Below are 12,657 nucleotides of genomic sequence, written 5' to 3'. Positions count from 1 at the left end.
CTACAGAGTGTTTTGCTCACAGCAGCATCAAGGTAGCTGAAACAGAAAAATCAATGCTTTTCTCATGGAAATGGGTTCATTCTCATAAGAACAGGCAGTGGGAAAGTGAGCCTAGCCCCGTATCTTCTCTCTTCTGCATGTGCCACCTTGCCCTCAACATTGGTACCATGTTATAATGAGCTAAGGCCCTCAAAAGATTTTCTATCTGACCTTTGACTTCCAACTTCTAGAATAGTGACCTCAATAAACTCCTTTGCTTTATAAACTTCCCAGTCCCAGGTATTGTGCTACAGCAATTAAAAATGAACTCAGATGCTATTGTATTTTATCCTAATATTACCTACTTTTCACTCCTAGGGCATTCTTTCTAGAGCCTCTATTAAAATTAGTTCAAACACACTAGGACCCAGGATTCCCATATGAAATCCAGATTCTGGAATTAGTCCTAAAGAGCTTGTGGCTAGAACTTCATCTCAGTCCTTTTCCCAATATGAGTGTCTAAAAGCTTGGAGGAAAGCTCTCCACGCTGTGTTGGTTGTGTGTAAAGTAACCGTCCTTTTCTCTGTCAGTGGGTGGCCGTGTGGCAGCACCTTGTAGAATCTTACAACCTGTGCATTGTTAGTTTCTAGTCTATGTCTTTTGGCCATCTGTGAAAAGAGATTTGCTACTTAGCAGAAGAATCTCCAAGCAATCTCCAAGCATTCTCCAAGCCTTTCCCCTTGATCAATGGTTCTTGACCTCTGAGTTGTGACCCCTTAAAGGTCAAAGGACCTTTCCATGGGGGTGACCTAAGACCATCGGGAAACACAGCTATTTACGTCACAATTCATAACAGTAGCAAAATTACGGTTATGACGTATCAACAAAAATAATTTTATGGTTGGGGTCACCACAACCTGAGGAATTGTATTAAAGAGTCACAGCATTAGGAAGGTTGAGAACCACTGCTCTAGATAAAGTTCAAAGAGAACTACACACATGATAATATCCCAAAGTTCCTCTACAAAAAAATTTGGCTACTTGTGTATCTCCAGGAAGAAGGATGGTGCTAGGAAAGATATCTGCTCTGTGTGTATTCAGATGCATTCCAAAGCTAAAATAATCAAAATAGTCTGAGTTACAATGGAAGTAATAGGCAAGGAGATGAAACAAATTCAGTATATTTGAAATGTCGACATATTTTTAAGATGAGTTATCCAAAACAACAGAAAAGACATGAAGTTGGAAGGGATATGTGTTAGAATTGAATGTCTGAGAGTGGGGGCGGGGTATGATTTAGATACATTGTATACACATTACTAGATTTTCTAAGATGAAAATTTTAAAAAATCACCAGTTTGGAACATTATGGACTATTCTGTGAATTGTGGCTTGAGGATAATTGACCCATCTGCCAAGGAACAAATTTAAATTCTACTCCCTACCTCATGCCATACTTCAGAATAAATTATGTGGTTAAATATTAAATCAAAAATAAGCAGTATTAAATAAGAAAAGATAAGAGTAAGATGTACTGTACCTTTGAGGTGATGCCAGGCATCTTGAATGGTCCATCTCACACATCCTCTCAGCCTACTCTTAGGCCAAGGTTATTATTGTGGCAACCTCTATACAAGGTGTTATCTGCCAGCACCTCAATCTCAGCAGCATGACTCATATTCTCTCTCTCTCTCTCTCTCTCTCTCTCTCTCTCTCTCTCTCCTTTCCATACTGACTCTCCTTTCCCTCCCTCCCTCCTCCTTTCTCTCTTATCACTTCTTGTCTCTAACACAGCTCTAAAGGAAGCCTATAACAGCCTATCCCACAACTCCAGAAGTGCAGTGGATCCCACAGCCAGAACAACCTTTGAGATACTAAAGACAAAAGCCCAGAAGAGAGTGTCCTCTGTTCCAGCTTCTGGGACCACACCTTCAGACACTCCTTGCATTCCCCTGTGCTGGTTTTCCCCTGTCTCCACTTTGTTCTTTCCAGTCCTCCTGTTTCACATCCCAAAATTTGTTATACCCAAGTCTTGATCTGTCTGGGAGGGACACTTAAGCTCATATGCGTGGTTAAGATCAAAATATGGAACTAGATTGAACAAACATAAAGAAACGGGCTGATAAATGCATTTCTCCTTAAAATATATAGTTTCTGTACACCAAAACGGTCTTTATATACTATTCCCATCTGTTTTTGGACAATTTATTCTAGAAGCCTCTGTGGCAGTTCAGCCTCAATGCATGACAGTGCAAGAGCCAGGTAGAAGCTGGAAACACTGATGGGGTGGGGTGAGGGCCAAACCCTGAACACAGCAGATGCCCAGAGAATGAGGGAGGGAGCCCAAGGTGGTGTCAGTGAGCTTTCCATTCCTGTGACAGAACACCTAGGAAAATCAGCTGAAGAAAAGAAGGAAAGGTGTGCTTTGTCTCCTGACTTCAGGGGCTCACTGCTCTGAGCCTATAGCAAGACTGAGTATCATGGTAAGAAGCGGTGATAGATCAAAGCCAGCCAGCTAGGGGAATGGGAAGGCAGGTGAGATTCCCAATATTCCCCGCAGGGCCATGCTTCTAATGACCTAACTTCCTCCACCATGCCCTACTTTCTAAAGTGTCCACCACCTTCTGATACAGTGAGCGGCTGCCTAACAAGGCTACAACACATGCGACTTTGGGAACATTTCAAATCCAAACTGTGATAGTATCTGAGTTCAGCAGAGTGTGGGGGGGGGGGGGTAAGGGGGAGGGTAAGGGGGAGGGTAAGGGGGAGGGTAAGGGGACTGTGAAACGGGCCAGCATGTGGTGCTGAAACATGCATAGACTGAAGAGCCATGCATAAAAGTGTGTGGAAGCCTGTTGGATGGGGAGGAGGCTGTCCGCAGAGCAAAGACAGTGGTAGGAAGCTATTGATCAAATAACTCAGAGTCTTAAATGTGGCAGGAGGGGAGCCAGGTTTCACACTGGTATACAACAGCAGACAAATGAGAGGGCTGCCCTGTGGTGTATTTGAATGTGGCTTGTGGAGGTGGAGGCAGTGCTGGAAGGACATTGCGTCATCAGGCATTAATGCAGGGGGGCTGGGCTAATCACCATAGTAACTGGTTGTTATAAAGCAAGTCTACCCTCATACTTGCTACTTTCTCACTTGCCCGCTTGTCTTCCCTGCTTCTGTTGTGAGACGAAGGTAGCGCAAAGGCTGTGCCAGAAACCAACAGATTCGGGTGCCATGTTCTCGGACTTCCAAGCATAAGAACCATGAGCAAAAATAAACCTCTTTCCCATAAATCACTGAGCCTTGGATGTCCTGAATCAGTGACAGAAAACCAAGAACATGAGAACCTCGCTGTTTCCTAATCCACCCCACGTCTACTCTGCCTCCATATAGAAAAGTTTTATCTCAACATGACACAAGTTAAAGTCATCTGAGAGGAAAGGACCTCAATTAAGAAAATGCTGCTCTAGGATCAGGCTGCAGGCAATCCTGTAGGGCATTTTATTAATTAGTGATTGATGGGAACAGCTCAGCCCATTGAGGGCAGTGCTGTCCCTGGGCTGTTAGTCCTGAATTCTTTATTTTATTTATTTTTTTTTGGATTGGATATTTTCTTTATTTACATTTCAAATGTTTTCCCCCTTCCACATCTCTCCTTTGGAAACTCCCTATACCATTCCCCTACCCCTGCCTCTATGAGAGTGCTCCCCCACCCTCACCCCTGTCCTCCTGCCCTGGAATTCCCCTACACTAGAACACGGAACACCCTCAGGCCTAAGGGCCTCTCCTCCCTCTGATGTCCATCAAGGCCATGCTCATAACCACATATGTGGCCAGCACCATGGGTCCCTCCATGTGTACTCTTTGGTTGGTGGTCCAGTCCCCAGGAGCTCTGGGGGTCTGGCCTGTTGACACTATTGCTCCCTCCATGGGGCTGCAAACCCCCTCAGCTCCTTCAGTCCCTTCTCCAACTCCTCCATTGGGGACCCCCTGAGCTCAATCCAATGGTTGGCTGCGAGCTTCCACCTCTGTATTTGTGAGGCTCTAGCAGAGCCTCTCAGGAGACAGCCGTATCAGGCTTCCTCAGCAAGCACTTCCTGGAAACCACAACAACGTCCAAGTTTGGTGGCTGTATATGGGATGGTTCCCAGGTGGGGCAGTTCCTGGATGGCCTTTCCTTCAGTCTCTGCTCCACACTTTGTCTCCATATTTCCTCCTGTGAATATTTTGTTCACCCTTCTAAAAAGCACTGAAGCATCCACATTTTGGTCTTCCCTCTTAGGCTTCATATGATATGTGAATTGTATTTTGGGTATTATGAACCTTTGGGCTAATATCCACTTATCAGTGAATTCATACCATGTTTGTTCTTTTATGACTGAGTTACCTCACTCAGGATGATATTTACCAAGTTCCATCCATTTGCCTAAGAATTACATGATGTTGTTGTTTTTAATAGCTGAGTAGTATTCCATTGTGTAAATGTACCACATTTTCTGTATCCATTCCTCTGTTGCAGGACATCTGGGTTCTTTCCAACTTCTGGCTATTATAAATAAGGCTGCTATGAACATAGTGGAGCATGTGTCCTTATTACATGTTGGAACATCTTCTGGGTATATATCTAAGAGTGGTATAGCTGTGTCCTCAGGTAGTACTATGTCTGGTTTTCTGAGGAACTTCATAACTTATTTGCAGAGTTGTTCTAGCTTGCAATCCCACCAACAATGGAGGAGTGTTCCTCTTTCTTCACATCCTTGTCAGCATTTGCTGTCCCCTGAGTTTTTGATTGTGGCCATTCTGACTGGTGTGAAGTGGAATCTCAGAGTTGTTTTGATTTACATTTTCCTGATGACTAAGGATATTGAACTTTTTTGTTTGTTTGTTTTTGTTTTTCGGGACAGGGTTTTTCTGTGTAGCCCTGGCTGTCCTGGAACTCACTCTGTAGACCAGGCTGGCCTCTAACTCAGAAACCTGCCTGCCTCTGCCTCCCAAGTGCTGGGATTAAAGGCTTGCGCCACCACCGCCCAGCCTGAACATTTCTTTAGGTGCTTCTCAGCCCTTTGAGTTTCCTCAGTTGAGAATTCTCTGTTTAGCTCTGTTCCCCATTTTTAACAGGGTTATTTGATTCTCCGGAGTCTAACTTCTTGGGGTTTTTGTATGCATTGGGTATTAGCCCTCTATCGGATGGAGGATTGGTAAAGATCTTTTCCCAATCTGTTGGTTGCTGTTTTGTCCTATTGACAGTGTCTTTTGCCTTATAGAAGCTTTGCAATTTTATGAGGTCCCATTTGTCAATTCTTGATCTTAGAGAATAAGCCATTGGTGTTCTGTTCAGGAGCTTTTCCCCTATGCCCATGTGTTTGAGACTTTTCATTCTTATCTCCCTGTACAAAGCTCAAGTCCAAGTGGATCAAGTACCTCCACATAAAACCAGATACACTGAATCTAATAGAAGAGAAAGTGGAGAAGAGCCTCAATCACATAGTCCTCAATTCTTTAAGAAAGCAGGTTGAACAAGCCATAGGAAGCAAGACAGTAAGCAGTACCCCTCCATGGCCTCTGCATCAGCTCTTGCCTCCAGTCCTATCCTGTTTGAGTTCCTGGCCTGACTTTATTTGATAATGAACAGCAATATGGAAATGTAAGCCAAACAAATCCTTTCAAGTTGCCATGGTCATGGTGTTTCATCACAGCAATGGAAACGCTAACTATGCAATCACTGAGGGAAGACAGAGCAGGAATTCAAGATGGGAATTAAAGTAGAAGTCTTGGAATAACACTGCTTACCAGCTTGCCCTCCGTGGCTTGCTAAGACTGCCACCTTATGCCACCTAGGCAGGACCAAATGCCCTGGTATTCTGGTACCAGCAAGCAGCACCCTTCCATGGCTTCTGTGTCACCTCTGCCTCCGAGTTCCTGCCCTGTTTGAGTTCCAGTCCTGACTTCCTTTGATGATAAACAATGCTATGGAAGCATAAGTCAGACAAACCCTTCCATCCCCAGCTTGCTTTTGGTCACGGTGTTTCATCATAACAATAGCAACCCTAAGACAACCTCATATTCTATGGATGCATGCGTCTTCTAGGGAAGCCATTAGACATGTTTTAATTTCCACTCTACTATAGTAGCCATTACTGATTAATCAAATGCAATTTAATAAATGTATTATAGAGAACGAAGTGTGCAAGTTTGTGCTTGTGTGGATGTGCCCATTGAAAGAACAAAACACCCCGACTCTACAGTAGAAATGAGCACACCTGGGACCCAGATATCAGCTCCTGTGTCTGTCACTTTTCTCTTGAGTTGATTGAAATACCATGACCAACTCGACTTACAGAAGAAAGGTTTGGGGGTTTACAGTTCCGGAGGGAGAACTATCTTAGTAGGCAGGCAGGATGTCAAGAATCAGGCATGGTGGGAACAGCCTTCATCTTCAAACCACAAGCATGAAGCAGAGAGAAAGAGAAGTAGACATGAGCCAAGACCATGAATACCAGAATCCTGCCCTGGTGACACACTTTCTCCAGCAAGACTGTGCTCGTCAAATTTCCCTGAATAAGGCCACTGAGGACCAAGTGTCCAAACACCTGAGTTTATGGAGACATTTCTATCCAACCTGAAACGGCTTCTCAATAGCATTCTTTCCTCAAAGGAGCCAAGAAGTCTTAGCTTGTTACAGTGTTCAGGGAATTATGGGGAAAGGATCAAAGGGCTGCAGAGGCCCCCAGGGAGGGACTTCCTCAGGCCCAATCTAGGGAAGCTTAAACACACAAACAGGTAGCAATTGTTAACATAATCAACCACAGCAAATGGAAATTCATGGTTGTGTAGATTAAAATTATACAAATGAACAAATTGAATAGAATTAAAATACATAGTCTCAAATTTTCTCCATAAAGTGTGTGCGTAGTTACAAAAGAAAACAAGTAACTTTTCAGAGGAGAAACTCCTTCATGAAGCAATCAAAATTTTTCCCTCCAATACTGAGAAAAATCTAAAATGACCTGTGGCCTGGTGGGATACAGTGGGAAGAACCAGGCACCACTTCTGGTGGTCTTGCCAGATTTAGAAAACCTGAAGCAGCTCTCTGGAAACATCTAGGAAAAAAAAATGAGTGAATAAACGATAGAATTAGCAACCTGGACCTTCCAAAAATGTCCAAGTCATTAAAGCCAAATGAAGACCCAAGTTGCGGAGATGAAGGAGACTGAAGAGCAAAGGCAACCAGCTGCAAGCCATGTCACTGCAACCGTATCGCTGCAACCGTGTTGCTCCAACCCATGTCGCTGCAACCGTGTCACTGGCCCAGATCCTCCCTCTAGCTGGTGCACGGCTAAGATGATCAGCAAAGGTTTCAGCAAAGGTTTAGCCAAGTCTCAGTGGCATCTGAGAAAGGCTGAGATCTATATGCCAGGTTAACTTCCTGCACTTGAAGCTGACATTGTGATTAGGAGGGAGAATGTCCTGGGGGTGGGGGGCAGGGAACAGGCCTTTGTACTGTTTTTTGCAAGTTTTCTATAAACTTGAGATTATTTCAAAATAACAGGGAAAACTAAAAGTTGTATCAAACCTTAAAAATAGTGAAAAGAAAAGGCCAAATATATGATAAAAGGGAGGGGGGGACTCAACATATAAATACCACTGCTAATTGTCAGAAAAATATCACTACACAAACAAAATTGGCCCAAGGCTTCAATAAACAATGTAAAAAAAAAAAAAAACTTTGTCCAAGAAACATACAAAAAAGTTGGCCTTCTCACAACACACACACACACATACACTCATGTGCACCTACATACACACACAGAAACACACATACATGCATGCATTCATATGCACTACACACACATACACACAAACACACACACACATACACACACACACAACAAAATAACATCCCCATACCCATTGCTCTTGAATGTATATTCACAAACACTGATCACAGTGGGGTTTGTAGAGAGAAACCATTTAATTTTGCAACAATAAGGCATCAGATAAATTAACCCCAATACATCCAAAAAAGAGAGAATGCTATGGCAACCATTAAAAACCATTTAATCAAATGTTATTTAACGACAGCTGTGCATATAATCATCATTCTGTTAGCACCAATATTCAAATCCTGGGAGCTCTAAGCTCCCACCTGTGGAACAGTGGTAAAGCTTCTCTCTAAAAGTCTCTCCTAGTTGTTCCTGGGAGATGTGACAGATGCCCTCCTCAAAGCAAACGTGGTGATGCCCCCGTGGGGACCAGGAGCTGATCTTGGAAGAAGTTTGGGGAACAGTCCATTGTTCTGATGTGGTGGGCCCTGTTCCCTTCCAGATTGCTTCTTGGCTCCAATTCCACATGGGCCTTGGGTCTAGTAATGACCTCAGCCAGTTTGGAGCTGAATCTCATCATGAGTCTTCCAGAGCACAGCATCTTTCTGTATCCTTTGCTGACTGTTTAGTCAGTCTCTGCACCATCTTGTCTCCACTGGGACCCAAATGTAGATCTTCAGACCAGTCGAAAGTGTCTTTCCTCTTGTCTGCACTATTTATTGCAGAAAAACAAGTCTTTCCCTTTCATTTCAAGCACAAAAGAGGGAAAATGTCCCCTGATATAGATACCTACTGGGGGTGGAGAAGGAGAAAAAGAATCAGTTCTCCTCTTGAAACATACCATTCTGACCTGTTGTGAAGTCTCAAAGAGATCATGCCAATGCCTGGCATATAGGCCAGGCCCAGTAAATAGCTGCTATAAAATCAGTCTCCTTTTGGAAGGAGCAGGGATGCCCCAGGTCTCTAGGTTAGCCTAAAATTGGAGAATTCAGCTCCTGGAATTTTATGACTTCTTTAGGAGAGTGGATTTTTTGAAACTTCAGCTGTTGGCGTGAAGGGAGATGGAAACTCAAACAGGAAAATAGGATGCCTTGGTGCTAGTCAAAGAGGTGGTTCCCCTACCTCCTCTCACAATGCCCTGTGATGTACAGTTCAACCAGATTAGATAGGCCTAAACCTGACCTGTGCTTTCTTCTATTAATGTAATTAATGAATTAATGAATTCTCTTAATGTAATTGATCACAGTCAATTGTGCAATAGATGGGTGCCTGGATCTGGGAATGCATGAACGCAGATACACCTGGTCGACTGTTTTTTATCCTGTGTGAACATCTGGGCACAGGGGTTGAGTTAGGTTGATGACTCAGTCTGCCAGGAAACTCAGCAAGAAGTTTACACATGATCACACTCAACAAACAGAGGCGTTGAGCAACTAGCATCAACATCGGTCAAATACCTCTTTTCTGAAAGACAGGACCTTGGCAGGGCCTTGAACTACCAAAAGGTGCTGCCCTTGGGCACGTTGTAAGTCAATGGAGAAGGCCAAGCCAAAGTCAACCAGGAAACAAGCCAGAGTGTGAGGATTCTAGACAAACACATCAGTCTGAGTAAAACAGAGGCAGGAAGTTATATCCTGTGACCAGCACTGTCAACTAGCGGGAGCATCTGTACTTTGACTACATGGAGAGGCTTTAGTGATGAGACTAGAGAAGTGCGCTGAGGCCCACCGAGCATACCCAAGGCAGGAGCGTTGCCAGGCAATGGAAGGCTGGGGAAGGCTTCAAGCTGCGGGGCCTATGTTTTGGAAGAATCACTCTAGACTTTTGAAAGATAAAGTTAGAAGGTTAGACACTCAGTCTAGGAAGTCTAGGAATATATGAACTACAGGATTTCTCAAAAGAATAAAACACAAGACACACAGGGAAATCATCCAGGAAGTATTTTAGGTCAGTGTTCTTAAAGCACAGGGCATGAGATTCTAAAGTCCCATCAGGTGGGCAGTGCAGCACGTGTACGTGGGTCTTTACCACAGCACAGCAGGATCAGTGCTTAGAGCAATGGCAGAAGCACCAAGAAAATAAGCACCGAACCAAGAATCCAGAAGCACAGGGGCATTGTCTTCTTTACTAATTAGTGCTTCTGAGGAGAAAAACAAAAGACAACAGTGAGAACCATTCATATCATTAATGGAGAAAAACCGGAATGTTGTCTTGTAGAACTCAACGCTGAATTCTACACCCAAGTAAAAGAACAGAACATCTTGTACAGAAAGTTGCCCCACTGCGTGCATCATTTTTGAGAAGGTGTGGAAGGATGAGCCCTATCAAAAGCAAAGATGTAAGCTAACAGTAAAAGGACACAGAAGAGGCAGGAAACTGACAAGGAGAATATCCTAAGAGGGTTTATCGTAGTTGTCTATAGTTGTAAAGACACAATCATAACTACAGCAACTTAGAGAAGAAAGCCCGATAGGGCCCGTGATCACAATGGTGAGGGGCGTAGCAGCAGGCAGACAGGCATAGTGCTGGAGCCTTAGCTGAGAAGTTACATCTGATCCCTAGCAGGAGGTGGAAATGGAATCAGAGAAAGCTAAAACTGGAAATGACACAGGCTTTTGAGACCTCAGCACCTGTCCCCAGTGACACACCTCCTCCAAGGAGGATGCATCTCCTAATTCTCCCTAAAGCCTCCACCAACTGAGGACCAAATATTCTAGTCTAGGAGTCTATAGGGACCATGTTCATTCAACCAACAGAAGTTGGGACGGGGGCTTCAGAACGAGACTGTCCCAAGGCAGCAAGAGTCCCTGGGAAGCACAGTCTCTGTAAGCACAGTGTTGGAAGGTTCTAGGGGAGGCTCTTCGCATAACATAGCTAATTGGCAGCATCACAACAACCAGCAGAGACGTTGGAGTTGAATTGGGGACACAAATTTAATGGGCAAGCAAGCAAAGAGAAGAGATAGTTTTTGGCTCTAAAGAGGACAAAAAGTCATGAGGGAATGAGAACAGTACTGTTGGTCTCCTTCAGCCTTACGCATGTGTAACTTTGAAATAAAAACAGCAAATTTATTTCTATAAATATACCCAGAGTCCTCCTACCCCCAACACTACCATTTTGATGTGCCCAGAGGAGGAACCAAAGCCCGTATGCCCATCCTACACATACTGAACACTTCAAGAAGGCACTTCGCCTTTAAGGGGTGGGAACTACTGGGACCAGAGATGGGGCTGGAAGAGAAGCTAAATTTGCAGAGAGACTTTTAAGGCTGAAAGAGAGAAACATGGTAATTAGTGCTTTGGACGGAGAATAGATTCAGCCTCTCTCCCACACAGCCTTAGGAATGGAGTGTGGGGAATGGACTCGGCAGCCTGGAGAGCCCAGCTCACCTTAATTTCACTTTTTGTCTTATATGATGGAAATTATCCAGTGCCTTTGAAAACCAGCTATATTGACTTTGTAAGATCAGACAGCCCAGATCATAAGGTGCCGAGTTCAGATCTTCTGCATGAACTGGGGCAAGAGCCTCTGGGTTCCTGTGCTGTGAAGACTAGAGATTTGTACCAATTATATCATTCCTGGGTCCGGGTTCGAGCTCACTCCTTCCCACCTCATTATGCTGCCTGAGGACCCCTCTCTCTCTTAGCATGGCTGGCATACAGTCACATATAGGGTTTGTAGTAAAGGGAAAACAGAGCCAGAGGGAGGTGGAGAAAAATCAGCAAGGGAAAGTACTGATGTCCCAGGTTCCAGAAATTTCTTGCTGCAGCCTGAACACCAGTGTTTGTACTCCCCATTCATAAGGCTTCATGAGGTAGGGACTACCAGTACACCCATTTCACAGATGAAACAGCGAAAGCACAAAGACAGAAGGAAGCTGCCTAAGGACCTACAGCTCACAGACAAGAGATCTAGAATCTGAACTAAAATCTCCCTGGCCACACGGGTCACTTTACTCCTTTGCTTTTGAGAACCTCCTCTGAGTGGACCTAGGGCTAAGCCAAGAGATTTAAGAGAATGCAGTGGAGGATACACCCTTAATAGGGTACATCCAGACAGTCGGGCCCATGAGACAGTGTCCTATCACATCAAAGAGAGCTTCTCAAAGAGGACTATGAGCATAGGCTTTGGCATGATGGAACTGTGCCAGGGGTCAACTGTATCTCCATGCTGTGATGGGCTGGGAAGAGAGCATATGTGAGGGTGCAGGAAGCCATGGGTCAAATCCCAGACAGGCATAGCTATTGTGAGCAGTCTCTGGGTACAGAGATCATAGAAGGGCATGGATGTGTGGGAAGCATGTACCATGTGTGTTAGGAGGGAGTTCTATGCAAGAGTGCATGATTCTTGACATACAAACTGATTAAAGGTACCATGCCAGCAACGCAACCTAGAGAGGGATCTGGGGTCTGCAGTGGGGCCATGCTCTGCTCCTGCTCCTCTTCCTCAAGCATTCCAATACCACCCACACCCATCTGCAAATCGGGATGAAAACAGCCCATTTGCCCATTGTGGAGTAATTGAATGGCTTTATGGTTTGAATGTAGAATGTCTCCCCATAGGCTCATGCATTTGAACACCTGGTCCCCCCCTGGTAGCACTGTTTGAGAAGGTTGTAGAACCTTTATGATGTTAAGGCTTATTGGAGAAAGTGAACCAACAGGTACAGACCTTGAGATTTTTAGACCAATACTACTTCCTGGTGACTCTTTGCTTCCTGATTTTGTAAGCAATGTGCCAACTGCTTCCTGTTCTTGCTGCAAAGCCTTTCCCAACATGATGAACTATGCACCTTAGATGTGCACCAAAATAATTTTTCTTCCCTTAAGTTGCTGCTCATCAAGTAATGGATACATGGAGAGAT

The 12,657-nt window shown here is 44.3% G+C and overlaps 1 long non-coding RNA gene across 3 annotated transcripts in view; it reads right to left on the bottom strand.

Moving 5' to 3' along the window:
* The window catches only part of LOC127690520 (uncharacterized), a 67,798-nt gene that overhangs the window by 33,571 nt on the left and 21,570 nt on the right, over positions 1–12,657 (bottom strand). Inside the window, exon 5 of one of the 3 annotated variants that reach the window (XR_007979157.1) lies at positions 7,924–8,585. The exons of the other annotated variants lie outside the window; for them this stretch is intronic. This is a non-coding gene — a long non-coding RNA (uncharacterized LOC127690520). Of the gene's footprint in view, positions 1–7,923; positions 8,586–12,657 lie in introns of those variants that run through there. 3 annotated transcript variants of the gene reach the window in all.

The sequence above is a fragment of the Apodemus sylvaticus genome, chromosome 8 (genome assembly GCF_947179515.1).
Source record: "Apodemus sylvaticus chromosome 8, mApoSyl1.1, whole genome shotgun sequence".
Lineage (NCBI taxonomy): Eukaryota > Metazoa > Chordata > Mammalia > Rodentia > Muridae > Apodemus > Apodemus sylvaticus.
Note: the sequence above shows the minus strand (reverse complement) of the source record. Positions and strands in the feature narration are given on the sequence as shown.